General features: G+C 39.5%; 1 protein-coding gene across 4 annotated transcripts in view; it reads right to left on the bottom strand.

Moving 5' to 3' along the window:
- The window catches only part of macrod2 (mono-ADP ribosylhydrolase 2), a 1,153,479-nt gene that overhangs the window by 729,221 nt on the left and 396,407 nt on the right, over window positions 1-27,851 (bottom strand). The window lies entirely within an intron of this gene.

The raw sequence follows: 27,851 nt of genomic DNA on the forward strand, positions 1-27,851 counted from the left end.
TGCAAGGTTTTAATTTTACCGGGTTAAGGCCGCGATTGCCGGTGATTGATGGCACGTCTCACACAAGAAGGCAGAGAGATAGAAATCCACATTATCCCACTCTGAAAGCCTGACATCCCTCCAAGAGCATGTTATCAATCACACTGAACATCATAAAATCTGTCTCAAGTTGTCCTGAAGAAATCCTCACAAGCTATTAGGGGATAACAAAGCCAAGAGGAAGAACAATGACGGATAGACAAACAAAGGTGAACTCTTTCTGTGTGTTTTTCCATTTGACCCGTGTCGTGCAGAGAACTAGCCCTATCCATCAAATGCTAGGCTTGTAAAAAAAAAGCAAAACATAACTGTTAAAACATATATGGTAAGAAATTAAACAAACATACAATAACAATACAGAGTCTTCAAAGGTGACCAAAGTCGAGACAAAAGACATTTAAGGACGGGGTGGTCCTTTATCGGAGTTCTTTTCAGTTTCTCAAGGATGAGTCAACAGCTGGGCGAAAGGTTTTCCGAGCTCTATCCATCATCTTTAATGGAGTGAGGGACAGCCGGTTGACAGAGACGGATCCTGATGGCTTTTGGAAAAAGTAACACGAGTCTGACAGTGATGTGGATGTGGAGAGGGACTGCTCTGGTGACAGTGGATGCTGCTTAACACAGCACAGAGCTGATGTAGTGCAGGCTACCAGCTTGGAATTCTGATCATACCCCAACGAGATTGCCCATGATAATCAGGTGGACTTATTTCCATAATAATTGCATTTTAATATCAAACAACGGTGGAATACAATAGAAATGATGGGACTGAAAACAAGGGGCTGTCACTGTTGCACAGAATAATTTTATTGTGTATTCAGTTGACCATTTTCCCACACTGATTATGTTGCAGTGCCTTATGCTACACTCAAATATTTTTATGAATTAATTAATTTGTATTTAGTTATTATTATTTCTTAATTCATTGCTTAATGCTGTACTACAATGTACCCGTTTTGCAAAGTTAAATCATATTTGATAAGACATGATTGGGAAATTTGGCTAAAGTCATAAATAAATAAAAACATTATTGCACGATATTTAGGGATCGGCAAAACAGTTGGTACTTTTTTTAAACATTGATCAAATTGTGTCTGTAGTACTGGGTATTGCTTCATGTAAAATCAAAAGGTGCCATATCCTGATACATTTGTTGACCTTGACATCCTGTTCGGTCACAGACCAAACACTGGTTCAAACACTGTTCGAGGAAACAAACACAACATCAGCACTCAGAGCAAACTTATTCAAACTGCCTCGAGGTAATGTTGCAATTTTAAATACCAATAAAACAATTATGCCTGATTGGAAATGTTTGAATGTAGGGTAAGGCTGCAGTTTTCCAAAAAGTGCTAGCTTGATGCTAATTTACATGGGCTTTGCCATATACATGCTACTGATTAGCTTTAGCAATTTTAGATGGCAATTTCAACCCCTCCAAATTCGATAATGAAAACTACAACTAAAATGCATGTTATAATCAAACAGTTGTTGTGTATCAAGTACAATACATACAGTACAAGCCCTTCGCAGGGCGCAACATAAGAGTAGACTGGCAATTTCAGCTTCTTGGCAAAGACTACTTCCTCGTTAGGCATCTAACATCTTGGAATTGGAACTGGATGCAAAATTGAATATTTAATACTTGCAAATGACAAATATAACAAAACAAAATACAATAACCAGACAGCACAGTTATCATAATCAGCTCAGTTTAATATGCTACAATATAAGCTTGTATTATTAACCAATTGACATTTACATTGTTAACACACACAAAAAATACACACTATTGGTACTGTTGAGCACTGGTATCGAGTCTGTTGTTGCTGCTTTCCAACCATAAACTAATTTGCATGAGTATGCACAAGGCAACTGGCAGGTGAAATCGGTTGTTGTTTAGGTTTAAAGCTGGTATTAGTGAACATTTTGGGTTCAAGGAACGGAACCGATGTTTTGTACACCTGACAGTGGTATAAGGACAAATATGAGTTTCTTATTCCTGGTCAAGAAAAGCCAGCCAGGTTAACAACATGTAATAATGCACTCCTCCAGTTTGCAGTGTTCCCCACAGGAGTCTACGCTCCTCAGACATTTCTCATCACTACCAAGCATGATATCCTGCTTATACATTACAATAACCTTGGGAACCCAGCGTGCATAAGCACACCAGGCCTTGTGCTTCAGTTGAAGAAGATGGGTCGAAAGATAAGATTCAAAATGATGGCTTGAATTTCCATTTCCCAGCTCCTCCTTCTTTCCCTTCCTGATGTTCTCTGTATTGCATCTCAGCCTGCAAATGTCTCCACCGTGCCCATAAATAGGGCACAAGATAGTGAGGATGGGGCTGATTGACAGATTCGAAGAACATATTTGATTTACCTGCTTACAGGATGGGATGGAGTACTTCTGAAGCATTGTGCGTCACATGGATACATCTATTTGAGTGATGTAAAGGAGACATGGGGGAGGAATGGGAGCCAACAGACAGGCTTTAATTGGAAATCATATCAACATCTGGTTGTTGGGTAATTAAAATGTGATCTTGTGTAGGTTTAATCAATGAAAAAAGAATACTTGTGTGTGGCCATTTTACCAAATGTGTTTAGTCAATCCGTTTCCTAACTCAAGATGAATTTTCATCACTATCCCAGCAGATTAATAAATGTTGTATAGCTGAAACATTAAAGGTCTGGCCTCAGATTCTCGTTAAAATAGGATGAGATTTAATTTGGGAAATGAGGATGTGACTTATTTCACTTCATTGCTGAGCAGCTTAGCTTGTAATGAAATCTGGAAATACATGTTAATATTTATTCTTGTTTTGACTCTCTTCCACCATGTGTCAAGAAATGTGGTAGCCGCCTGAGGAATGGTACTCCAATTGTAATATGTAGTTTTTATTCATATACTGATAAAGTAGAGTGGCTTGTTGATGCTTAAATCCAATCCATTTAGATGCAACAATTAGATTTAACTGGGTGGAAAAATAGTTTTTTTGTTGATGCACCTGTATTCCATCAAAAAGTGGCAATCAAACCAACCCCTTCTTTCTCATCTACCAGCTGTCATTTTGAACTACATCTTTGCACGTCAACGTGATCTTAGCTAAGAATGCACAAATTGTGCCACTCGTAACGGTTTCTTATTGAGAATATATCATAAATTCCAGACTTAGCATGTTCGAAACAAACTCAAACCATAACCATAACACAAATACAACTATTTTCAACTGCAAACAGATAAAGGACTGTGTTGTTTTATCTGCTGGTTTACACACACGTTTGAAACCTAAGCATAAACATTTGAAAATGGCTTTCAAGGTAGTTTTTTATAAACAACGGCATTGATGTAAAACGAAAGAGTGAGTGAAAAGAAAGGTTGGATTTTAATTGTAAGCACGAGCATGTACGTCATGACCTAAAACATCAATGGCGCAACAATGGCACACAAACAATTGTGCTAAGGTTTGATGATTGTCCAGCAAAGGGTACACTACTACTGTGTCAAGCATTACATAAACATGTTGTATTAGCAAAATGATATTTCTGAGTCAATTAGGCTTAGACTTCCTTTTATTGTCATTCAAAATTGAACTTTACAGTACAGATAAGAACACAATTTTGTTGCATTAGCTCGTTGTAGTGCAGGATAAAAGAGCAATAAGGTGCAGATATAAATAAATAGATTTACTGCACAGATAAATATATTGCACTTTTGCATATGCATCCACGTTTATGGATGTATGTTATATTATCTTTACATCAGCAAGTTAAACTGTTTTGGGGGGGAATTGAAGGGATTATTATGATGCGTTCAAGAGTCTTATGGCCTAAGAGAAGAAGCTGTTACTGAACCTGAAGGTTCTGCTACGAAGGCCGCAGAACCTCTCTCTAGAGTCCAGCAGTGAAAATAGTCCTTGGTGGGGGTGAGAGGAGTCGCTACTGATTTTCTGAGCCCTGGTCAGGCAGTGGCTTTTTGTGATTTCCCGGATGATGATATCCCACTCATCTCATAATGTGCCCAAGTGTAAAAGGCTTATGGTTATCAAAGCATTGCATCTACATTTTACATTTGTATATGCTTAATGCACAGTTACATTACATGGCAAATTTTGATCCAAATTTGGCCTGCATGGGATCAATCAAACTACTGTAAGGGCCTGGGGCCTCTTGTAAAGAGAGTTGCGTGGCTTTTCTACAAAAAATTGACGTACGATCAAATCCAAAAAACAGCGTACACAAGTAACATTTCAAGATGTTTGAAAGTGTTCGCGCGCACAAATCCAAGAACATTCCTTTGTTACATCGCGATCTACTTGAAATTGACCACAGACCTGTGCGTGGCTTGGAACTCCCAGAACATGCCCATGCTACGCCCCCTTAAAACTACGCAAATCATATCAAAAGTAGCCAGGTGACTGAGAACTGCACGCGCTGCCCAATCAGACTCAGGAGGAGGTGTTTCTTTCGCCTTGCAGCCATCAGAAAGAGGGTTGATTTGTGCTACGGACACCGCACACAGGCTAAAAAAAAGAAAAATGGTGGGGCATCAGGAAGAATGTGAAAAAGAAGATGGATGTACACCGCCAAAACAGGCGAGCGTTTGATGGGGGAGCTGGGGAAATTGTTCATATGACTCTGATGGGCGCATCAATCAGTCTGAGGCGTAAAAGTTGGCATTTTTTAAGTGAACTATTACCTAGTATCACTTATGTGTCACTTAAGTATCCACAGCATGTACAAAATTGCATACGACAGCAATGAAGTTGCCGTGAGGCAGCACATATTTCCACTTCAATGTCAGTTTTGATACATCTCACCTTTCCCGTGAAAAGGGGCATAAAACATGTATCAAAACATGTTCAAACTTAATCCTGCACGCAAATCTGATCTATTAAGCTTGTGTTCAGAGGATTGCTTTTCTTAAAGGTGCCATGTGTAATAATTTCATATCAAGTCCTCATTAAATTGCCCTGATATGTCAAAAGGCATTAATAAATCATGTTCTTTTTGAATGCCTTTACAAATGATAACAGTAGTTCAACCGGGATATGCTCATTTCAAAATTTGATTTACAGCCCCGAAATATTGTTTTTGTTTTCATTCCGATGCCTCGCCCTCCACCGTTTGACCAATTAGAAAGTCTGTGAGTGTGTCACATCCAGATTGCCAGTTACACACCGCCACCTTCGTCTGGCTACTACCACTGGTAAAGTTACTAAACATGTCAGACCTTAGTAAATCTAAGTAATTTTATCATCAATTTTTACACCCACAAATCTAGTTGATTTTACCCTTCAATGTCTACTCCGTCTATTTGTATTTGTGTACGATGCACTTTTTGATGTGCATGTACATGGAAAAGAATGCAGTGCGTCAGATTGGATGCAACACGGAGTTATGCTGAACAAAATGTGGCGGTAATTTTACTGTTGGCCTTGACTTGCCATCAAAGTAGGCCTATGCGATATATAATATGTTATATATTATTATACATAATTATTTCGATGGTGGTCCGTGCGGTCAAACTAGACATTTTAGCAGAGTAATGCCAACAATATGTCCCGACTCCCAACTAAAATATTGCTGCGTAACTTTACAAATACATTTGGCTAATCGACAATAGTAAAATGTGGCATAATTACTTAGTAAACCATCTAGCAAGAAGCATAAACAAGTGAAAGCTACAGCGTAGGACTCGTTGATTGCCATTTGAAGTTCCTTGGAGTAGGAGTAGGATTTGGCTGCGTATCTGCCAACCTCAGTCATGGAGAGTGGGAGGGGACTACATAATTTTGACCGTGATTGCAGTACCATTTATGGCCACATTACTACATATGGCACCTTTAAGTGAGACAATTATGTTCAAACTGGCTATTGCGCAAAATGGCTGTGAGAAAGGAGGTGATTGCGCTGCAGCTCGTCAACAGGTGTTAAAAATAACAATTTTAAACATACTGTATCGTCTCTTCAGCAATATCATATTATAATTGTATAGCTGCTGGATGACTTCAATGAGAACTGCACTTTTTTTTTTTTTCCCACAATACCATTACAATAACAACACTACTAATCATGACAGACTTCATGAGGGGCAACAGATTTAATAAAACAAAATTAGTTAGTCTGCATAAACGGTTATAATAACAATATTGCTAATGCATGGTTACAAGATGTAAATGGAGTAAAATGACTTACTACTATTAGCACCTTTTCCAGCCACCTAGAATGAGTCGATTACTACAAATTACAATGTAAAAAAAAAAAAAATAATAATACATATGTGTTTTTGTCTCATAATGATTGTGAACGATAGGCAAAATTCCAAAAACAAGTGCAGTTCCCTTTTAAGGGGCTGATTAAAACTAATTAAATTGACACGTTTTGGATTCTGCTGGCGTTTTTTGTCCATGCTGTTCGTTTTTTTTCATATAGGATATATATTGCCATATATTCTATATGAAAAAACTTTGTGCAATATGCACTTTCTTGCATCTGGAATATTCCAGCGCATGCATGCCCGCAGTTAGTGCCAGCATCTCCCAGGGTGCATTCACGGCGCACTAAAAAGTGGGTTCTGTTGTAGATGCACTGCGGGACAACTTCTAAAATCCCCCCTGGCCTCCCCAAACAAATGTTTTTTTAAAAATAAAAAATAGTACAGCTGCATTTTTCAAAAGGAGCATGATAACATGGATGTGTAGTAAATGAGTGTATTTATGCTGAAAGCCTCATAGAACATGCAAAATCCTCATTTAAAAAAGGCTGTCTGCACCACTTCCGTACATGTTAACAATTGCACATGTGTAACAGGGGCCAGCCAGTGTGGCTAACCCTAACCCTATTCTGTTTATAATAGATTTTCCAATCACTAAAGCTATCTACAACCTACTCAATTTAGATATTGTTATTTTTACATTCTCATGTACATGCTATCGTTCTTGTGGTAGTTATAAGGCTAAATCTGGGACCTGCAAAACTAAATTTCATGTCATCTTATTTGTGCTGGTGTGGCATCACATGTCTTTGAATTCTTTAACTCTGTGATGCGCTGAGGCCCCTTCTACACTAAGCCGGCTAAGGTTATCCAGGGTAAATCCCACCTAACCTTATCCCTGTCCACACACAATGGTCGTTTAAGACCCCCTCACCCCCTCCGTCGCAACGTGACCTAGTACGCATGCGCAAAAAATGCGCACATCATAGTCACCTCCAGTGTTGCTTTGTGTGCAAGTTCTTACATTTAACTTATCTGAACAATATCCAGTGTCGTGGTATTTCAATTAACTGGAATCCAGTGTGCTGTGGGGCCCTACTGTAGAGAATCACACCTGAGCTGTCATAAATTAATCAAATCTGTATTAGACACGTAAACAATGTGACAAAGAACATTTTACATCAATCAATCTAGGGATCTAGATATCTGGTCAGGACACTCCTGTCATGTCTGTGTGATCATGTTTTGTTTTAGTCATGTTCGGTTTTGTTTTTGGACTTTTGGTGCACTTTTGTTTGTCACCATAGCAACCATTAGTTTCACCTGGTTCACATGGTCATGTCACGCACCTGTTTCACGTTTTGAGTCACGCACCTGTTTTCACTAATCATGTCACTATTATTTAAACCGATTGTTGCCAGGAAGTCTCCCTGGCGACATCACACTCCTACCACTCTGTTCATGCTCAGCTCACGCTGCTTGTTTCATAGCTTCCATGCCAAGTAAGTTTTTGTTTATTAATGCCACAGTTAGTGTTTTTGTTTCAATGTTCATAGTTTCTGCCTTTGTGCAAGTTTTGTGTTTATAGCCAAGTTTTGTACTTCCGCCCTTGTGCGCGCCTTTTGTTTATTCCTTTTTATTGTCATTATATTAAATCATGTACCCACCTCCAAGCCATGTCCGGTCCAAATCATTTGCACCTCGGGAGAACAAATCACGCCAGAGTCCATGTCCTGACAACTCCTCACTCTTTTGCCTTCACCTTCATTGTCCATTTGTTTTTGGTGACTTTATACACTCTGGACCTAGACGTTGAGTCTGCGACATACATGGCGGAAAATAACTGATACAGTCTGCTTTGCCAGTCTAAAAGCATTTTCTGTAGTCTTCACTCGACGGCCAAGTAATACAAAGCACACGCTACCTTTTTTTTATCACATTCACAGGAGCCCGCATTCTCGTTGTCTCTCCTTCGACCAATGGACAAAGTTTGTCGCTAAGTAGAATCACAGCTGACCTGGACATTCGAAAGTTCTCTTGCCGTCTGAGATGTGTTGTATCGGAAATAGCTGCAATCGCGTGTTTTCTTCACTTAAGGTATTCATGTGTGATTTTTACAAGCGTCTATACTGTAAATGTAGAAGAAACACGGGCATGTCTGGATGACTCTCCTCCATCTTTCCAGTGGTTAGTTGTTATGAAGCTGGCTGTGCCGCGGTCTTTCTGACGTCACTTCCTGTGTGGGCCGCGGTCTTTCTGGCTTCACTTCCTCTCCGAACTCAGTTTGTAAACGATCAATGAGTCCATACAAAGCTAAGAGCCGGAGATTCAAGAAATACACGGCACACTTACCCGTGTAAAAAGTTATCCAAGGAGGGGGACCTTAAACGATGATTTAGTGTGGCTGACACGATGCTTAGGCTAAATAATTATTTGTTTAAGTGTAGACATAGCCTGAGACCACATCGTACCATTGTAAGTAATCATTGGACAACAACAACGTACTTGCACCAAAACGCAGTCCTCACAACCAATGCAGAACGTTTTTAATCAGAGGCTGGATGGCATCCCTCAACTAATGACGGGAACAAGATCCGAGGAAGAGATGAGTAGGATTGGAGACAAAAATGGTGGGTGTGCATGCGTCACTTTAGTGCAGTTTGAATAGGTTACTAAGCTGCAACCTTGGCTGCTGCCATTGTTGGAGACACCTCTGCCTCACCCTCCCTAGCCTCTCTTCTCGTGTGCATTAAGGGACCGGCAAAGTTCTGCCAGGCTTCTTCTCCCAGGCAGCCTGAAAATCAAGCGGCTTTCAGTCGCTCCATCAGACACAATGAATACCTGCTCTGCTCTCATTACAATACCCCGCTTTCAGAAATAGTGTCAGCGGCAGTTTTCTCTCCTAATTATTTCCCGCTCCTCCGAGGGTTAGGTTCAAGACTGGAGCCAGAGGACGCAGCGTGTTGGATTGGGTATGCTTGAGCTAGATTCTACCAAGCAGAATACAGAGAAGTCTGAATATCAGCCAATAATCTCAGTAAGGGGAATAGAAAGGTATGTACACTGCAAAATAGAGCTGACAAAATAAAACGATAAAAAGACTAGATTTTAGTTTTAAAAAATTCTAATAACTAGTGTTTTTTCTCTCCATGCAGCTAGTTAATTTTACTTCATAAAACATACTAAATTAAGATTTGTATGTCTACAAATTAACAGGACCGTTCATATAGAAATACATATTTTATTCTGGAAACAAGCATTATTCAACTTGCAATTCTTAAATTAGGCATCCTCAGGATGTTACAGAATCGTTAAACAAAATTTTCCATGTGGGGAAAACCAAAATATCTTATTTGAATAGTTATTTATTTTCTCAATTTTAACATTTTAAAACTAGAATAGACAAACTATAATTGGTCATGCTAAAATGAAGATTATGATGTAAAGTCAATAACTAAAAATAAGTAAATAGTTTTTAAAACTAGGTAGATTTGTAGAAATACGATATAAAATATTGGCAAGTGGCAAATAATTTGCAGTGCAGCTATTGCTGCCCCATTCGTCACGGTTTGTGGGGGCTGGGGGGGTGGGGGGGGGGCTGTGGATCATCCACCAGCGTCGGGACCCCGGGTGGACCGCTAGCCTGTGCATCGGTTGCGGACATCTCTGCGCTGCTGACCCGTCTCCGCTCGGGACGGTTTCCTGCTGGCCCCACTATGGACTGGACTCTCGCTGATGTGTTGGATCCACTGTGGAGTGGACTTTCACAATATTATGTCAGACCCACTCGACATCCATTGCTTTCGGTCTCCCCTAGACGGGGGCGGGGGGGATTACCCACATATGCGGTCCTCTCCAAGGTTTCTCATAGTCATTCACATCGACGTCCCACTGGGGTGAGTTTTTCCTTGCCCGCATGTGGGCTCTGTACCGAGGATGTCGTTGAGGCTTGTGCAGCCCTTTGAGACACTTGTGATTTAGGGCTATATAAATAAACATTGATTGATTGATTGATTGACTTTAGATGGCAAAAGACAGCAAAGTGTTGTATCTTAAAAAATATTTTGTGGCAATTCCAACTTTGACCACAGCTTTAGTTGCTATGTAGAGTGGCACTTTCCATTATTTTCAGCAGACTGCATTGCAATATGAATACCGCCCTACGCCTCGCCACCAAACCCCCCACCCCCTTCCGCTCACGCGAGGTACACCCATATGAATATATTCCCTTTCGTACCTACTGGTCTATTTAAGTGCTTCAACAGTGCATGTTGGGGGAAATCAGCCAAAACCCTTCACAGTAACAGAACCAAATTCAGGAAACCGTTTTAAAAAAGTGCAATTGGCGGAACAAATGCAACAGTGAACCCTAACATCTAGTGTCTTACTCACCAACATTAACTAACAGCCAGGGAGACAAAAAGTTGTTTTGCCAACGAGTTAGTGTGAAAGACAGTGCTCAGAAGAAGAAGTTGATGATATTCAATAACTAGGGATGTTCTGATCGGGTTTATGCTGATAATACCAATCAACTCTGAGTGAATCAGCCGATACAAATATTGATCACTCGTGTTAACTGTAACTTTTTCAATTACATTTATGGTGAGTGTAATTTATTTATTTTTTGAGCAAAATGAATAGCACACAATAACTAAACAAAATCAAAAATAACGGTCTACTCGTTTACATACTTTGAATTCTGCCATCCAAGTCCCCCTGTGTCCAGGTAATTATTCCGTGAGTTTGTAAAACATGAACAAAAACAACAAAAAATTATTTTGAGAAAATAAAAATACCGTATATTACCAAATAAACGCCCTTGGGCAAATAACCGCCCATGTCCTAATAGCCGCCCGGGGTCTGACCCTATTTTGTGAATTAACCGCCTCTTCCTAATAACCGCCTATGTCCAAATAGCCGCCCATGGGCTGTTTTTTGCATAATTTAGATTAAAATGCTACTGGGGTTGCGTTTGCAGCAGTATTATTGTTTTGATGGTTTTATAGAGTACTTGGTACCATAATTGTATTTTTCCTGTATGCTGCTTTATATAAAACTTGGAGTACTGTAGCCTTTATTTTATTTAAGTGACAGTATTATTGTTCTGTTTTGAAGGTGGGTTTTATACTTGAGTACTTGGTACCATAATTTTATTTTTCCCGGTAGGCTGCTTTATTTAAAAAGTTTATTTATTTTTAGTATTGGTATTCTATTTGACAATTGTTGCACTACTGCCATGTTGAGGCCTTGTTGATCTCTTGTCTTTTGATAGCCTACCTCATGTTGATCTCTTGTTTTTTTGTTTGTATGTTTACAATAGCTTTTACATTTAAAGTTTTTGTACGAAAAAAAAAAACTGGACAGTAACCATTGTAACCAAATAATGGCCTGGTGCAAAAATAAATAAAAGCCTTGTGCAAATAACCGCCTGCTTCTTTTAAACGCCTGTCTCCAAAATCGATTTTGTGAAATAAACGCCCGGGCTAGTATTTGGTAATATACGGTATTTACTTAATCACTTTAGTATCGATCATATACTGATATTACTATTGGTATCGACACCACCAATGTATGGATCGATCCGCCCTCTTCTCATGTGTCGTGTACTAACTGTGACACCAACAGTTATTGGTTATATTATCTTCTCTCCTGACTTTTAATAGTATACTTGTTAAATTCATGTTATTAGCTGCTTATTATGTACCACAACATAGTTTCATCTAGACTTTTCTAACTTTACTTAGCACTTTTCTGTTTGTGTTTTTAAAGCTAGCTTAGCAGTTAGCTTAGCTATTAGCATGCTTGCTTCTGGTTTGCTCTCACTGTCTAATATAATTAGCCTCATCCTCCAGTGATAACTGTACTTGAAGGGGCCTTATTATGCAAAACAAACTTTTCATACCTGTTTTTGTGTATTTGGAATTCTCATAAGTCCCGAAAATTTGAAACCAAACCATTGAGGCATGACGGACATATTTAAATTGCTTTCTTCCAAACTTGATCCAAACGAGTCATTTGGAATTTGAGACAAAAGCGACACATTTTCTCTTAGTTAAGTCAGTGGATATATTTAAATATGGTGGAGGAGTACCCAAAGAGCTTTGTGCAAGTCCGCTATTTTAATCCAGTTGTAATCCAAAACTGTAGTCAATAAATGTATTTTCTTTCTCTTCTTGTTGTGGGGCAGACTGTCTCGCACATGCACATGCATGCCAAAATCCCCCACTGTAGCATATAGTAGTGTCCGCCCTGAGATGGGTAGGTTGTGAGTTCAAACCCCGGCCGAGTCATACCAAAGACTTTAAAAATGGGAGCCATTGCCTCCCTGCTTGGCACTCAGCATCAAGGGTTGGAATTGGGGGTTACATCACCAAAAATGATTCCCGGGCGCGGCCACCGCTTCTGCTCACTGCTCGCCTCACCTCCCAGGGGGTGATCAAGGGTGATGGGTCAAATGCAGAGAATAATTTCGCCACACCTCGTGTGTGTGTGTGACAATCATGGGTACTTTAACTTTAGTGTATAGTTGTAACTTATCTGTCAGTAGACTCAATATGGAAGTGTTAAAACGTACAACATGGCTGACGGGGTGGAGACGCAGTGGAACCGGGCTTGGCCTGGAGGAGGACTTTGGCACGTAAGTAAGACCGCCCACAAAACGGCACATTCTGAAGAGGAGGCCAGAAAACGACTTGAAGATGGTCTATAAAACAACATCTATGCATAACTTTTACTAAAGCATCACCATTGTTTGGTGGAAAAGTGTTTTTTTTAACCAAATGACCGGGGCCCATTGTTGGGCCACAAGCACCCCCTAGAGGGCCACCAAAAAATATATTTTTTTCGTCTGTGATCTGTATGGGCCGCAATGGTACTTAGTTGTAATTAACTTTTCCACCACTTAAACAAATAAACAATATGACCGAGCAGTGCGAGCATATCATTGCTACAATAATCTACACCGGTGGTTCTCAAACTTTTTGTACACTTCAGAAAAAACTTGGCTTTCCAAGTACCACCATAACAGTGGCGTGCAGTCACTAGAGGCAGGGGAGGCGGGGCCTCACTTGCCATCATGGAAAGAAAAAAAATGTAAAAAGAAAAAAAAATTAATTAAATTGTTATATGTATCCAGTGATTATACTAAAGTTATTTTCCATTTAACTTCACCAGTTTTAGATTATTTTTATTTTTATTTTCACATTTGCCGTTCAAATACTGAGAAGAGACGGTGCGGTGATCAGCAGCCAGTTGAGGCACGTCACTCAGTTGTGCCTCAACATGGATTGTGCGCAATGACTCGGCTAACTGCTGAGCTGCTGTGTAGTGAGACTGTATTGCTATATGAATTATATCAGCTAACTAAACTATGACATAGTTTAGTTAGCTGAGGTATATAATGTACAGTGTATTTTGTCAAAAACTGTATGTGTGTAACGGATTTCTTGTGCTGAGCATTCATAAATCTGCTGCAAAAGACGTACTAGTTGAGGCTCGCAGTAATCCGGCCTCCTGGTGGTAGAGGGCGGTAGTGATCCCAGAGATCATTTCTTGGCCGCAGAAGAAAAAAAAAAAAGAAAAAAAAAGAAGTTTGCAAGCGATTGTTTATTTCCTCTCGCCTGGACTTTTATTAAAAACATGGAGGATTACCTATGTAAAATAAAACAGTTTTCTAAACTGGACTTTCAATCGAAGCAGGAGGTAATAGTTTAAGGTAGACCAATGCCGTAGCTAAAAGGTTTGCGTTTGACTTCGGGACAGAAGACCCGTTCTTTTCAAACGGCGTGGTACACACGCACTGGCTGGCTGTGTGGATGTCCAGCAAGAAAGGTAAGACCATAATAATGTTTTTTTTTATTAAATGTGCTTTTTTGTGTGATACAGTTGTGTAAAGACTGCTGGTATGAGCTTTTAAACATAACCCGTTAACTGCTGCCAATCACATGGTGAATAAGATACTATTTAGGGTTCATATGTTTGTAAATCTGACTGTGATGATGCAGTGCCTCACCAGACATTAACCTCACCGCACGCCACTGCACCATAATGACCAACTTTAAAATAGAGTAGCGTAGTAGGCCTAAGTTTTTTAACAAGTATATTCAATATTGTTGGCCACTGTAACGTTACCCACAGTTTGAACAGTAGCTTGAAAACTGCTTTAATCAAGTTATTTTTTGACGTAGCACTATGGAGCCCACATACCACAGTTAGATCACTGATCTACACCATACTGAAGCAGATAAAGTCAATACAGCCTATAAGAACACCGGCCATGGGCGTTAAAATATTTTTCACATTTTTATCAACATTTTGTTTTTTGAGGGTTCTCAGAATAGAATAATTGCATTTAAATTCATATCAATGGGACAATTGATTTGAGACGTGAGTATTTTGAGTTACGAGCTATGAAATTAACTTGTATTGTATCCACGGGTGGGGAAAATAATCGATTTTTAGATGCATCGCAATTCGGACATGGACGGTTATAAAATCAAATAGTAAACATCGATAATCCATAATATTTTTTTGTCAGAATTAATTTAACTGTTTCTTATTACAAATGCACTGTTTTTTTTTAAAAGTTGCAAGTGATTAACAACGACAATACATGTAAAACTGCATCAGTATATATGAATTAAAGATGCATCCATAATCAAGTTTTAATCGAATCGTAACTACTGAATTGTAATCTTAATCAAATCGTGAGGTGCCAAAAGATTCCCACCTTGGTATCACTGTTTTAATATGGTGAGCAAAAAAAGTAGGCCCTTAATGCCTGCTATATAATCCGAGCTATAATGGAGTTTAACTACATGCGGGAACTAGAAAGAAAACGAGAAAGCTAAGGGATAGAAGGTGGGCCTTACCTGATCTAACAAAAAACCTTTTGAGTTGTTTTGTGAGACACTACAGTGGATAAACTGTTTATAGATAAAATGCAATTGCATGAATAAAGCATATTTTCCATCATGAACTCAGTTCATGCATTTTATTATCCATCCTAAAGTTGGCAGTATAGTGACTTGCTTCAACATGAACTGTAAAGTTTTGTTTAACAGGAAGCCTTTATCAATAGAAGTGTCACACAACCGCTATCATTCTAAAGATACAGATGGATGACTGTTCAAATGAATATGATAGCCAACAGTGTGTATTATTACAAAATTGCCAGGGTGAAATATGATACAGTATTTTGGATGCAAAGTCTCACGGTACATGATATGCACACTTCATATTTGTGTTCACCCACTGCTTTTTCTTTTTTTTTGTAGTAACAATAGCAACGGCATACTTCCTCCAACCACTTTTCACCACTGAGGACTGATCAGACTTCCTGCACAATTCCACCCGTGTGATTTACAACACCATTGTCTACTCAACTAATTTTACTGAAGGATATAATGACATGGATTAGTTGCTAATCAAGTGCCAATCGGAGATCCGCCTCAAATAAATGTCAGGTGGGATATATTCAAGCCATTGTGGTTAGGCCCTTGTGATACAGGATTATATGTCCTAATCGCAGCAATTTGGGATACAACCGGAGCCCTTACTGTAACCACATTATGTGCGATGGTATAACAGTCTCGGCTCTGCCCGTAATACATGGGATTTGAAAAACGGTAAGCCAGCTAGATAGTCACAGATGTCACTCTACAAATAGGCGCTGAATACCCACAGCTTATACCGCATAATTCCCCTGATGCCGCCATGTAAGTAGGATACAAAATAAATGACAGCTATCACAGGTTTTCACCCTACTATGTCAAGACTGGTTAAAGAAATTGCTGACAAAGGCCAAAAGGTAAAACCTTTAATTTTGCCAGACCTAAACACAAATCAATTAAAGGGCAATTTTTGAATAAGGAGATTGGCTATGTATGCAGATTAGTGTAACATGTTGATTGCCATACGAGGAACCTTTACGGAATGGTGATCTCATCAATTATTGCGTGAACTCTGTATCATGTGAACTTTAGATTTAATGCACATGCTATGCAACACTGACCTGACTCTCGCCAGATCCTTGTAGTTCACTGAGCTCCACACAAGGATCTGGGACTTCTCAATGGGAGATGTATTTCAGAAGGCGGGGCCTTGTAAAAAAAAATCATTATATGTGATTGGATAAACCACTTGTCCGTTATCTTGAATGACGTGCTACTTCAACCACTCACATCGAAATCAGGCCGTGACGGTGATGAGAGCGACGCTCTAATCCAAAAATAGAACTTTTACTGAAATAACGCAGCAATGTCAGTAGACGATTGATGTCGTTTGTGCAAAGAAAATATGCGAATAAAAGGCTTCATTTTTACTGCAAAAAAATATTTCACAAAGTCGCCAACGAAAAAAGCATAGACGAACGTCTAACACAGGGGTGTCAAACGTACGGCCCGCGGGCCGGATCAGGCCCACGAACAGGTTTTATGCGGCCCGCGGGATGAGTTTGCGAAATTTTGGAATGAAAGAAACTGCTCTTCTAAATGTGTCCACTAGATGTCGCTATAGCAATTCTTTGTATAATTTTAGATGATGCTACATATGTAAAAAAAAAAAAAAAAAAAACACATGATCTTAGTGCACCAGTTGAGAAAAATGAGCAAACTACATAAATAACATCCTGTAATTTGATTTTGATATTTTTTTTATCTTAATAGATTGAAAATTACACCTACGAGTTGACTGATGAACATTATCCCATCATTTATTCAGAAAGTAGAAGTAACGACAAATAAAGATAGAATACTATTAACTGCAACATGTATGTGTAAAAAAACCCATCAACATTATGATTTGCTCATTTTCAGAATGTGCTTGTTCTATTTTTAAACAAAAAAAAAAAATCTGAAGTTGTCTTTATTTTTAAGTTATCGTGCCGTGATTTTACCAGTCCGGCCCACCTGGGAGTAGATTTTTCTCCATGCGGCCCCCGATCTAAAATGAGTTTGACACCCATGGTCTAACAGAACTTGGTTTGAAATTGTTGAACGTTCGGGAGAGACCGTGTCGAATATGCTTATGACTCCTCGCTGCGTGCCGCCATTGTTGTTTGAATCAAACTGTCACTTCGGCGCTACGTCACATCTATGAAATCCCGCCCGGCGATCCTGATTGGTTCATTTTTTTTTGCTATCTTGAAGGAGTTTGCATTGCCCTCGAGCCCAGATCCTTGTGTGGAGCTCAGCGAACTACAAGGATCTGGCGGGAGTCAGGTTAATATAACACATGCATTGGTAACATTCTAATGAGACATTGCATCTTACTTTTAGTTTTTACTTTACTTTTATCCTGCAGATACTGTATTGATAATTATTCCCACAACAGTAGCTATGATTCTATGCACGTTATAAACAAACAATGGTAACATTCAGAATGATTGCAACTGACATTTGACAAGGATTGCAGACTGCTCACGCTGTTCCCAGAATCGTAAAACAAGGCTCATTTTTAGTTACCTCAGCTCAAGCGATGCTGTTGTTGGAAGCGCAGAGTCTGACAGCTGCGGACAACCCGGTGCCGAACCCCAGCCGTGCTGCACTCCTTGTGGCAATTGTCAAAGGGCCCGACTTTTAACATGTTGTTTTAACTGCTCTGTCTTGTTGTGTGCAGCATTCCCCGACGAAGGGAGCGGAGTCGCCCCGGCCCAGAAAATCCCGGTGTCAGCGCCGCTTCTTTTTCTGAACAGACTTCATGCTGCACTATGTTCGGATTGTTTGGCCTTGTCTCTCCTGCATTAACACAGTCACTTAAAGGCCTACTGAAATGATTTTTTTTAATTTAAACGGGGATAGCAGATCTATTCTATGTGTCATACTTGATCATTTCGCGATATTGCCATATTTTTGCTGAAAGGATTTAGTATAGAACAACGACGATAAAGATTGCAACTTTTGGTATCTGATAAAAAAAAGGCTTGCACCTACCGGAAGTAGCGTGACGTAGTCAGTTGAACATATACGCAAAGTTCCCTATTGTTTACAATGATGGCCGCATGAAGTGAGAGAGATTCGGACCGAGAAAGCGACAATTTCCCCATTAATTTGAGCGAGGATGAAAGATTTGTGGATGAGTAAAGTGCAAGTGAAGGACTAGTGGGGAGTTGAAGCTATTCAGATAGGGAAGATGCTGTGAGAGCCGGGGGTGACCTGATATTCAGCTGGGAATGACTACAACAGTAAATAAACACAAGACATATATATACTCTATTAGCCACAACACAACCAGGCTTATATTTAATATGCCACAAATTAATCCTGCATAATAACACCTGCGTGTTTGTTATGCTAGCTCCTAGCTCCTCTGCTAGCTCCTAGCTCCATAGAACACGCCAATACAATTCAAACACCTGATCAACACACACAATCACTCAGCCCAAAAGACCGTTCACCTAACCCAAGGTTCATAAAGCTTATATATTTTAAAAAAGTTACGTACATACGCAAAAAAAAGCCAAAGCTGCATACTCACAGTAGCACGTCTGCGTCTTTGTCATCCAAATCAAAGTAATCCTGGTAAGAGTCTGTGTTGTCCCAGTTCTCTACAGGCGTCTGTGTATCCAAGTCAAATGTCCTCCTGGTTAGAGTCTCTGTTATCCGAGTTCTTCCATCTTGACTGCATCTTTCGGGAATGTAAACAAAGAAGCGCCGGCTGTGTACTGTTGTGGCTGACTACGTTCGAAAAATACGTCCATTTCGCACCGACAACTTTCTTCTTTGCTTGCTCAGCTTCCTTCTTCATAATGCAATGAACATGATTGAAACAGATTCACGAACACAGATGTCCAGAATACTGTGGAATTATGAAATGAAAACAGAGCTTTTTCGTATTGGCTTCAATGTGGAAGGCATACCCGTGTTCGCCGGGCTACGTCACGCGCATACGTCATCCTCAGAGGCGTTTCGAACCGGAAGTTTAGCGGCAAATTTAAAATGTCACTTTATAAGTTAACCCGGCCGTATTGGCATGTGTTATAATGTTAAGATTTCATCATTGATATATAAACTATCAGACTGCGTGGTCGGTAGTAGTGGGTTTCAGTAGGCCTTTAATAATGCAATTCAACTAATGCATTAATAATGTCGTGGTTAATGCATATCTTGTAATAAAAAAAAAAAAAGTGAGTTCACGGAAAAAAATTTACCTAATAAAAAAAAGTATCCCAATCAAATAGTAGGTTTACAGTTTACTTACTCTTCTGTATGGACCTTTCCATTCAAGACATGCAAAAAGCTTACAAACTCAACTGAAAACAAATACACTGACTCTTATAAACATACACAGCGAGCAAGAATCCAAACATTGACTACGAAAATATACATACACAAATGTTCCACAGTGACACTGATCATTAAACCCTTTTTCCAACGCAGGAGCTTTTCTCATTTACCTGGAATTTCGAAAAGCTTGCCATGTTTCCACTGACGCAACCAAAAAGGGGGTATTATCATGAGAGGGGCCAATATGAAACCGATATTAGAGCCCGGTGTACTGGCTGATAAAGTTATTAATCTGATATAATATCAGCACAAATCTACTTATTGTTGTGTTGTGTGGGATGTTAGAAAAGGTTTGATCAAGTAAAATGACTTGAGGACAGCGGTAGGTATGAAAAACACAAACTTTATAAGGTACTTATGCTGCCTTTTTTGAAGTGGAGTGATCATTTGTTTTCTGTCACAACAATTCATTGATAGTCATGACGCAATAAGTTAATTGATCCAGATATGTTTGTCAGTGGATACGCTTCCGAAAACATTGCCTTGGTGACTTTGCATATATATCCTATTTTTTGGACCATAAAGCGGATTATGAGGCACATTGTCGATGAACGCGTCAAAGTCGCATTAAAGGGGTCATATTATGATTTTTTTTTCTAAATTTAAAACAGTCCCTTGTGGTCTACATAACATGTAACGGTGGTTCTTTGGTCAACGTTTTGCATAGATTATGTTTCTTTAATTCTTCAAGCTGCTTTTTAACCGTATTTTCAGGATATGCCGTCTTGTGGGCGGTCTTTTTTACATGCCTCCACTTCGACTGCATCTTTTCCTCGTCATCTTTTGTTGTAGTTTTTAGTGCTTCCATAGCGAGCCTACTGACAGTTTAAGTTCAAACTATAGGCTACACCAGATGCCCCCAAACTTTTTGACCAGGGGGCCCCATTGGGTTAAAAAAAAATCGGCCAGGGACCAGGCTATATATATATATATATATATATATATATATATATATATATATATATATATATATATATATATATATATATATATATATATATATATATATACACAGTATAAGTGTGTGTGTGTGTGTGTGTGTGTGTGTGTGTGTGTATCTGTCTCTTTGCAAATTAGACAAACTGCATTCTCCTCACACTGAACAAAATAAGTCATATGTCCGCTGATGCTTAAAAACTCTACACTCGGAATCTATTTCACGTTTCCCCAACTATTTCGCCAATTTTTTTTCCCTCATGCGCTAATTGACTGAAAGATTGCGCACCTGCCGTGCACTCTACCGACATTGCGGCGCGAGCGTGATGACGTCACGATATCGATGGGAAAATTCCTTTTTACGCAAAATGATTTGCCTCAGCGGCTAAGAGACCCCGAGAGTAAAAAGCGGTAGAAAATGGATTGATGGATGGGCTAGAAAGGACAGATTAAAAAAATAATCATTAAAAAAAAGAAAGAAAAAAATATTTTTTTTCTTTAATTTTTTTTTTATACTCATGACTTCCCGCGGGCCAGATTTTGGCGGCTTCGTAGCTTACCAAAGTCAGACTAAAACCTCTTGACCCATTTGTGAGTGCTGTGCCCAATGTTCTATATTCTCAATGAACCATCAAAGTTTTGGTCTTGCTTGCTTACCTGTACTTGCTAGCGTCATTTATTGAACATGTGTCAATCTGCAGTCCACACGTATCTCTTACGTGTGACTGCCAACTACTGGTCACACTTATCATTACACCATGTACCACATAAAGATGGTTCGAGGTCAGTAAAGTTAAAGTTAAAGTACCACTGATAGTCACACACACACTCAGTGTGGTGAAATTATCCTCTGCATTTGACCCATCACCCTTGATCACCCCCTGGGAGGTGAGGAGAGCAGCGAGCAGCAGTGGTGGCCGCGCCCGGGAATAATTTTGGTGATTTAACCCCCAATTCCAACCCTTGATGCTCAAGCAGGGAGGTAATGGGTCCCATTTTTATAGCACAACCAGAATGAATACATACATTAGGCGCACCGGGTTATAAGGTGCACTGTCGATTTTTGCATACAAATAAAGGTTTTTAATTGTTCCTTACAGTCACAAAATTAAATAAATATGCAACAATTGTTATTTGAATCTTGTTTATTGATAAATGTTGTGTTTTAGACTGCAATATTGTTCAGTGTGCTCTTGTGTGCTTAGTTGTTGTATAGCTGCTAGCTCCTAGTAACCTATAGCCTACCATGTTTACTTTGTATAAATGACTTCACTAAAATACAAGAAAAGACCAACCTTGTGTGCTTATTGGAGGACATTCAAATGTTAACTGGCTGTTTAGCTTTACACAAGTAAACACGTTACAGCAGTGTTTTTCAACCACTGTGCCGCGGCACACTAGTGTACCGTGATATATTGTTTGGAGATTATGTATCTTCACCTAATTGGGTTAAAAATATTTTTTGCAAACCAGTAATTATAATCTGCAAATGTGCCGTTGTTGAGTGTCTGTGCTGTCTAGAGCTTGGCAGAGTAAGTAATACTCTTCCATATCAGTAGGTGGCAGCAGGAAGCTAATTGCTTTTTTTGTATCTGTCCGGAACGACGACGATGGTTTGCAAGTAAAAAGGTATCTAACGCTTAAACCAAAAATAAACAAAAGGCGAGTGCCCCTAAGAAAAGGCATTGAAGCTTAGGGAAGGCTATGCAAAAAAAAGCTAAAACTGAAATGGCTGCAAAGTAAACAAAAACAGAATGCTGGACGACAGCAAAGACTTACAGCGTGTGGAGCAGACGGCGTCCACAAAGTACATCCGTGCATGCCATGACAATCAACACCAAAATAGGAGCGCAAGACAAGAATTAAAACACTACACACAGGAAAAACACCAAAAAACTCAAAATAAGTCACGGCGTCGTGACAGTACACATTCTTTGAGACAAGAGTTATAGTGATGCATGGTTGGTTATGGTTTGAATTCATATCCAACAATTGCGAGAACTACCTTTTACTGTCAATATCAGCTGCTGAGTTTCATTTTTAAATGTTTTCTGCTAGTGGTGTGCCTGGGGATTTTTTCAATGAAAAAAATGTGCCTTGGCTCAGAAAAGGTTGAAAAACACTGCGCTACAGGACTGCTTGCATCAAAGCTTAGTAGGGAGATTTTATTATTCAATACTTGTTTTGTTTTTTTATGTATCGGACCGATATCCGATATCAATATCGGATCAGGACTCCCCTAATTATTGTATAACTTAACAAAAGGGAATGTAATTTGCTGCTCAAATCCATAATATTTATTGACAACACTGGGAAAATGTACTACAATTGCATACAAGGAAACATGTTCTCTGCATTTAATTAGGCTGGGCTGCCTTCTGAATTAAATGAGTGGATCGATACGCGAGGATATCACGATGAATGACATATTTTACCATACTATACGGCATACAGGTATTTCACACGTATCCTCATGCCGTTGTGGCTTGTGCAGCCCTTTGAGACACTTTGAATGATTGATTTCACAGTGATCATAGCGACCTGATGAAAAGCCACTGTGAAAAGCCCTGTTTCTGAGTGCCAGGTGCCCCCTAATAAACACACACCACTTTCTTTTATAGTAATCTCTTCCCCGTTCAATACCGCACTAATTTTTCACCCTAGACTTCTCATCCAGTCTCCCATTACCAAAAAATTACCCACTATTACCACCTAGTCTCCTCGGTTGGATTACCTTTGGTACCCCCTGCTTTACTAGCATTGCAACTGAAAAGAAGAGTGGGTTGTAGGGAGACGTATTCCAATTAGAAGTGTGCTTGTATCCACATTGCGACCTCCTTGTGAGGACATTTCTTTAGCTTCAATATATTTTATGGCTGCAATTATTCTTTGTAAGATGATAAAGGGCTTGAGAGTGGTGTATTTAAATGCAACTGTAGTATTTCTTCATGCAAAAACGTTGTCTTAGTGACACCAAGCTATGTATATAAAATGACTTATTTATGTCTACATGTTTCCTTGCAAATATATAAATCACACATTTCCTAAGCTTGTTTGTATAATTAATGACTGGACACATTAACAATGGCATGTGCAATCAATTCCAACCAATAACATATAGACAATGAATAATTCATATTGCAGTGATTTGCAGAAGGCATACATGTAGCTTGTAAATGTAGCTTTTGCCTCGTGTGAAGGTAGTAGATATTTAAAGGCCTACTGAAACCCACTGCTACCGACCACGCAGTCTGATAGTTTATATATCAATGATGAAATCTTAACATTGCAACACATGCCAATACGGCCAGGTTAACTTATAAAGTGCAATTTTAAATTTCCCGCTAAACTTCCGGTTGAAAACGTCTGTATATGATGACGTATGCGCATGACGTCAATAGTTAAACGGAAGTATTGGTACACCATTGAATCCAATACAAAAAAGCTCTGTTTTCATCTCAAAATTCCACAGTATTCTGGACATCTGTGTTGGTGAATCTTTTGCAATTTGTTTAATGAACAATGAAGACTGCAAAGAAGAAAGTTGTAGGTGGGATCGGTGTATTAGCGGTTGGCTGCAGCAACACAACCAGGAGGACTTTGACTTGGATAGCAGACGCGCTAGCCGACGCTAGCCGCCGACCGCACGGATGATCGGGTGAAGTCCTTCGTCCTTCCGTTGATCGCTGGAACGCAGGTGAGCACGGGTGTTGATGAGCAGATGAGGGCTGGCTGGCGTAGGTGGAGCGCTAATGTTTTTATCATAGCTCTGTGAGATCCCGTTGCTAAGTTAGCTTCAATGGCGTTGTTAGCAACAGCATTGTTAACCTTCGCCAAGCTGGAAAGCATTAACCGTGTATTTACAGGTCCATGGTTTACTAGTATTGTTGATTTTCTGTCTATCCTTCCAGTCAGGGGTTTATTTATTTTGTTTCTATCTGCATTTGAGCCCGATGCTATAACGTTAGCTCCGTAGCTAAAGTGTTTTGCCGATGTATTGTCGTGGAGATAAAAGTCACTGTGAATGTCCATTTCGCGTTCTCGACTCACATTTTCAAGAGGATATAGTATCTGAGGTGGTTTAAAATACAAATCCGTGATCCACAATAGAAAAAGGAGAGAGTGTGGAATCCAATGAGACCTTGTACCTAAGTTACGGTCAGAGCGAAAAAAGATACGCCCTGCACTGCACTCGAGTCCTTCACTCTAACGTACCTCATCCACGAATCTTTCATCCTCGCTCAAATAATGGGGTAATCGTCGCTTTCTCGGTCCGAATCTCTCTCGCTGCATTGTAAACAACGGGAAAATGTGAGCAGCCCTTCAACCTGTGACGTCACGCTACTTCCGGTATAGGCAAGGCTTTTTTTATCAGCGACCAAAAGTTGCGAACTTTATCATCGTTGTTCTCTACTAAATCCTTTCAGCAAAAATATGGCAATATCGCAAAATGATCAAGTATGACACATAGAATGGATCTGCTATCCCCGTTTAAATAAAAAAAATTCATTTCAGTAGGCCTTTAACTAAAGCACCAACTCATGTCATTTGTGTGTCTGCCTCCTCATTAGACTTAGATTCTCAAAAAAACATAGTAAACATACTTGCAAACAATCAACCACTAAGCAATATTCTTGCTCCTGCTGTTAATTTCTAATAAACATTTAAACAGGTTATTTTATTTTAACAAAAGGCGCCATAATTCTGGCAAGATCAGGCTCTCATTACACGGTGGGTAGCCATATTAGTCAGTTTCCTACATTTGCCCATTACAAAACATAAGGCAAGCTGACCATGAGTGACTTTTTTCAATTAATAGAACACAATTTCATGCACCCATAATTAAATGTCACCTCATGAAGAAACTGCACTGTCTGGCAATCTGGGCTAATAAGGGACACACAAATGCTGAGAAAGTATAGCTGGAAAACATAACCTGCAATGTGGAGCCAGGCTAAATTAATCATGAATTACTTCCCCTGCACAAAGTTCATTTTTGAGTCACCCAAGAGAGCTCGCTCCTTGATTTTAAAGGATGGTTTCAACCTGGTTATAGGTGAATGTTGGGCACAAACACTTTGTTTCAAGCATAAAGTAACTACGCACAAGGATGCTCCAGAAGACAGGACGAGACAAATGCATGTAATTATTGAGCAATCTGAACAGCGAGCTTTAAGGCGGTAGAGTAGAGAAAACGAGCATGGCTGCTTCCTCACATGCTTGGAGCTTTGGGCCAAAAGCTTGGTGCGCAGTTTGTAATTGCACAAATGAAGAAGGATGAAGCCGTTCAATGAAAGACCACTGCTTTAGATTAAAATGCATGAACAGCTGTTGCTATTATGCATGGTTCCTTGGGCTAGCTTTTGCAAGGCACTTCTTCATTAAAGCCCACAGCTTTATATAATATATAAAGATTTGCAAAGCAGCTTTTGAGCCAACCAAAGCCACAGAGAGATGGGGATATAAAAAGTTATCATCACCAAACATTTTGAGATCTTATTTTCATTTTTCCATCTGGAAAAAAAGTGTTTACAGTAGTTTGTATTCATTTACAAACTAAACAGATACACAATGAGACTAAACACAGATTTACACCAACGTAATTGACAGCAAATAAAACCAAAGTTCCTCCAAATTCAATAACTATGGTGATCAGTGTTGGGACTAACGCGTTACAAAGTTGATGATTTTATGAATTTCTTTAATAAGAAAATTTAACTCATTAGAAAGGAGATTAAAGACAACGCATCCCAGCTACAACTGGGTTCTATTAACACAAATACGACTGTATATACGACGGACACTGCCCTCCAAAATAGTCTCTCTATTTTTGATGAAATAACATTAGAGGAATTATTACAGCGTGTAAGTGGGATAAAACAAACAACATGTTTACTTGACCCACTTCCTGGGAAACTTATCAAGGAACTGTTTGTATTATTAGGTCCATCAGTGTTAAATATTATAAACTTATCACTTTCCTCCGGCACTGTTCCCCTAGCATTCAAAAAAGCGGTTATTCATCCTCTGCTCAAAAGACCTAACCTCGATCCTGACCTCATGGTAAACTACCGACCGGTCTCCCACCTTCCGTTTATTTCCAAAATTCTCAAAAAAATTGTTGCACAGCAGCTAAATGAACACTTAGTGACTAACAATCTCTGTGAACCTTTTCAATCCGGTTTCAGGGCAAATCACTCTACGGAGACAGCCCTCGCAAAAATGACTAATGATCTATTGCTAACGATGGATTCTGATGCGTCATCTATGTTGCTGATTCTTGATCTTAGCGCCGCTTTCGATACCGTCGATCATAATATTTTATTAGAGCGTATCAAAACACGTATTGGTATGTCAGACTTAGCCTTGTCTTGGTTTAACTCTTATCTTACTGACAGGATGCAGTGTGTCTCCCATAACAATGTGACCTCGGACTATGTCAAGGTAACGTGCGGAGTTCCCCAGGGTTCGGTTCTTGGCCCTGCACTCTTTAGTATTTACATGCTGCCGCTAGGTGACATCATACGCAAGTACGGTGTTAGCTTTCACTGTTATGCTGATGACACCCAACTCTACATGCCCCTAAAGCTGACCAACACGCCGGATTGTAGTCAGCTGGAGGCGTGTCTTAATGAAATTAAACAATGGATGTCCGCTAACTTTTTGCAACTCAACTCTAAGAAAACGGAAATGCTGATTATCGGTCCTGCTAGACACCAACATCTATTTAATAATACCACCTTAACATTTGACAACCAAACAATTACACAAGGCGACTCGGTAAAGAATCTGGGTATTATCTTCGACCCAACTCTCTCGTTTGAGTCACACATTAAGAGTGTTACTAAAACGGTCTTCTTTCATCTCCGTAATATCGCTAAAATTCGTTCCATCTTGTCCACTAGCGACGCTGAGATCATTATTCATGCGTTCGTTACGTCTCGTCTCGATTACTGTAACGTATTATTTTCGGGTCTCCCTATGTCTAGCATTAAAAGATTACAGTTGGTACAAAATGCGGCTGCAAGGCTTTTGACAAAAACAAGAACGTTTGATCATATTACGCCTATACTGGCTCACTTGCACTGGCTTCCTGTGCACTTAAGATGCGACTTTAAGGTTTTACTACTTACGTATAAAATACTACACGGTTTAGCTCCAGCCTATCTCGCCGATTGTATTGTACCATATGTCCCGACAAGAAATCTGCGTTCAAAGAACTCCGGCTTATTAGTGATTCCCAGAGCCAAAAAAAAGTCTGCGGGCTATAGAGCGTTTTCTATTCGGGCTCCAGTACTCTGGAATGCCCTCCCGGTAACAGTTAGAGATGCTACCTCAGTAGAAGCATTTAAGTCCCATCTTAAAACTCATTTG

This window comes from Entelurus aequoreus, linkage group LG09 (genome assembly GCF_033978785.1).
Source record: "Entelurus aequoreus isolate RoL-2023_Sb linkage group LG09, RoL_Eaeq_v1.1, whole genome shotgun sequence".
NCBI classification, from domain to species: Eukaryota; Metazoa; Chordata; class Actinopteri; order Syngnathiformes; family Syngnathidae; genus Entelurus; species Entelurus aequoreus.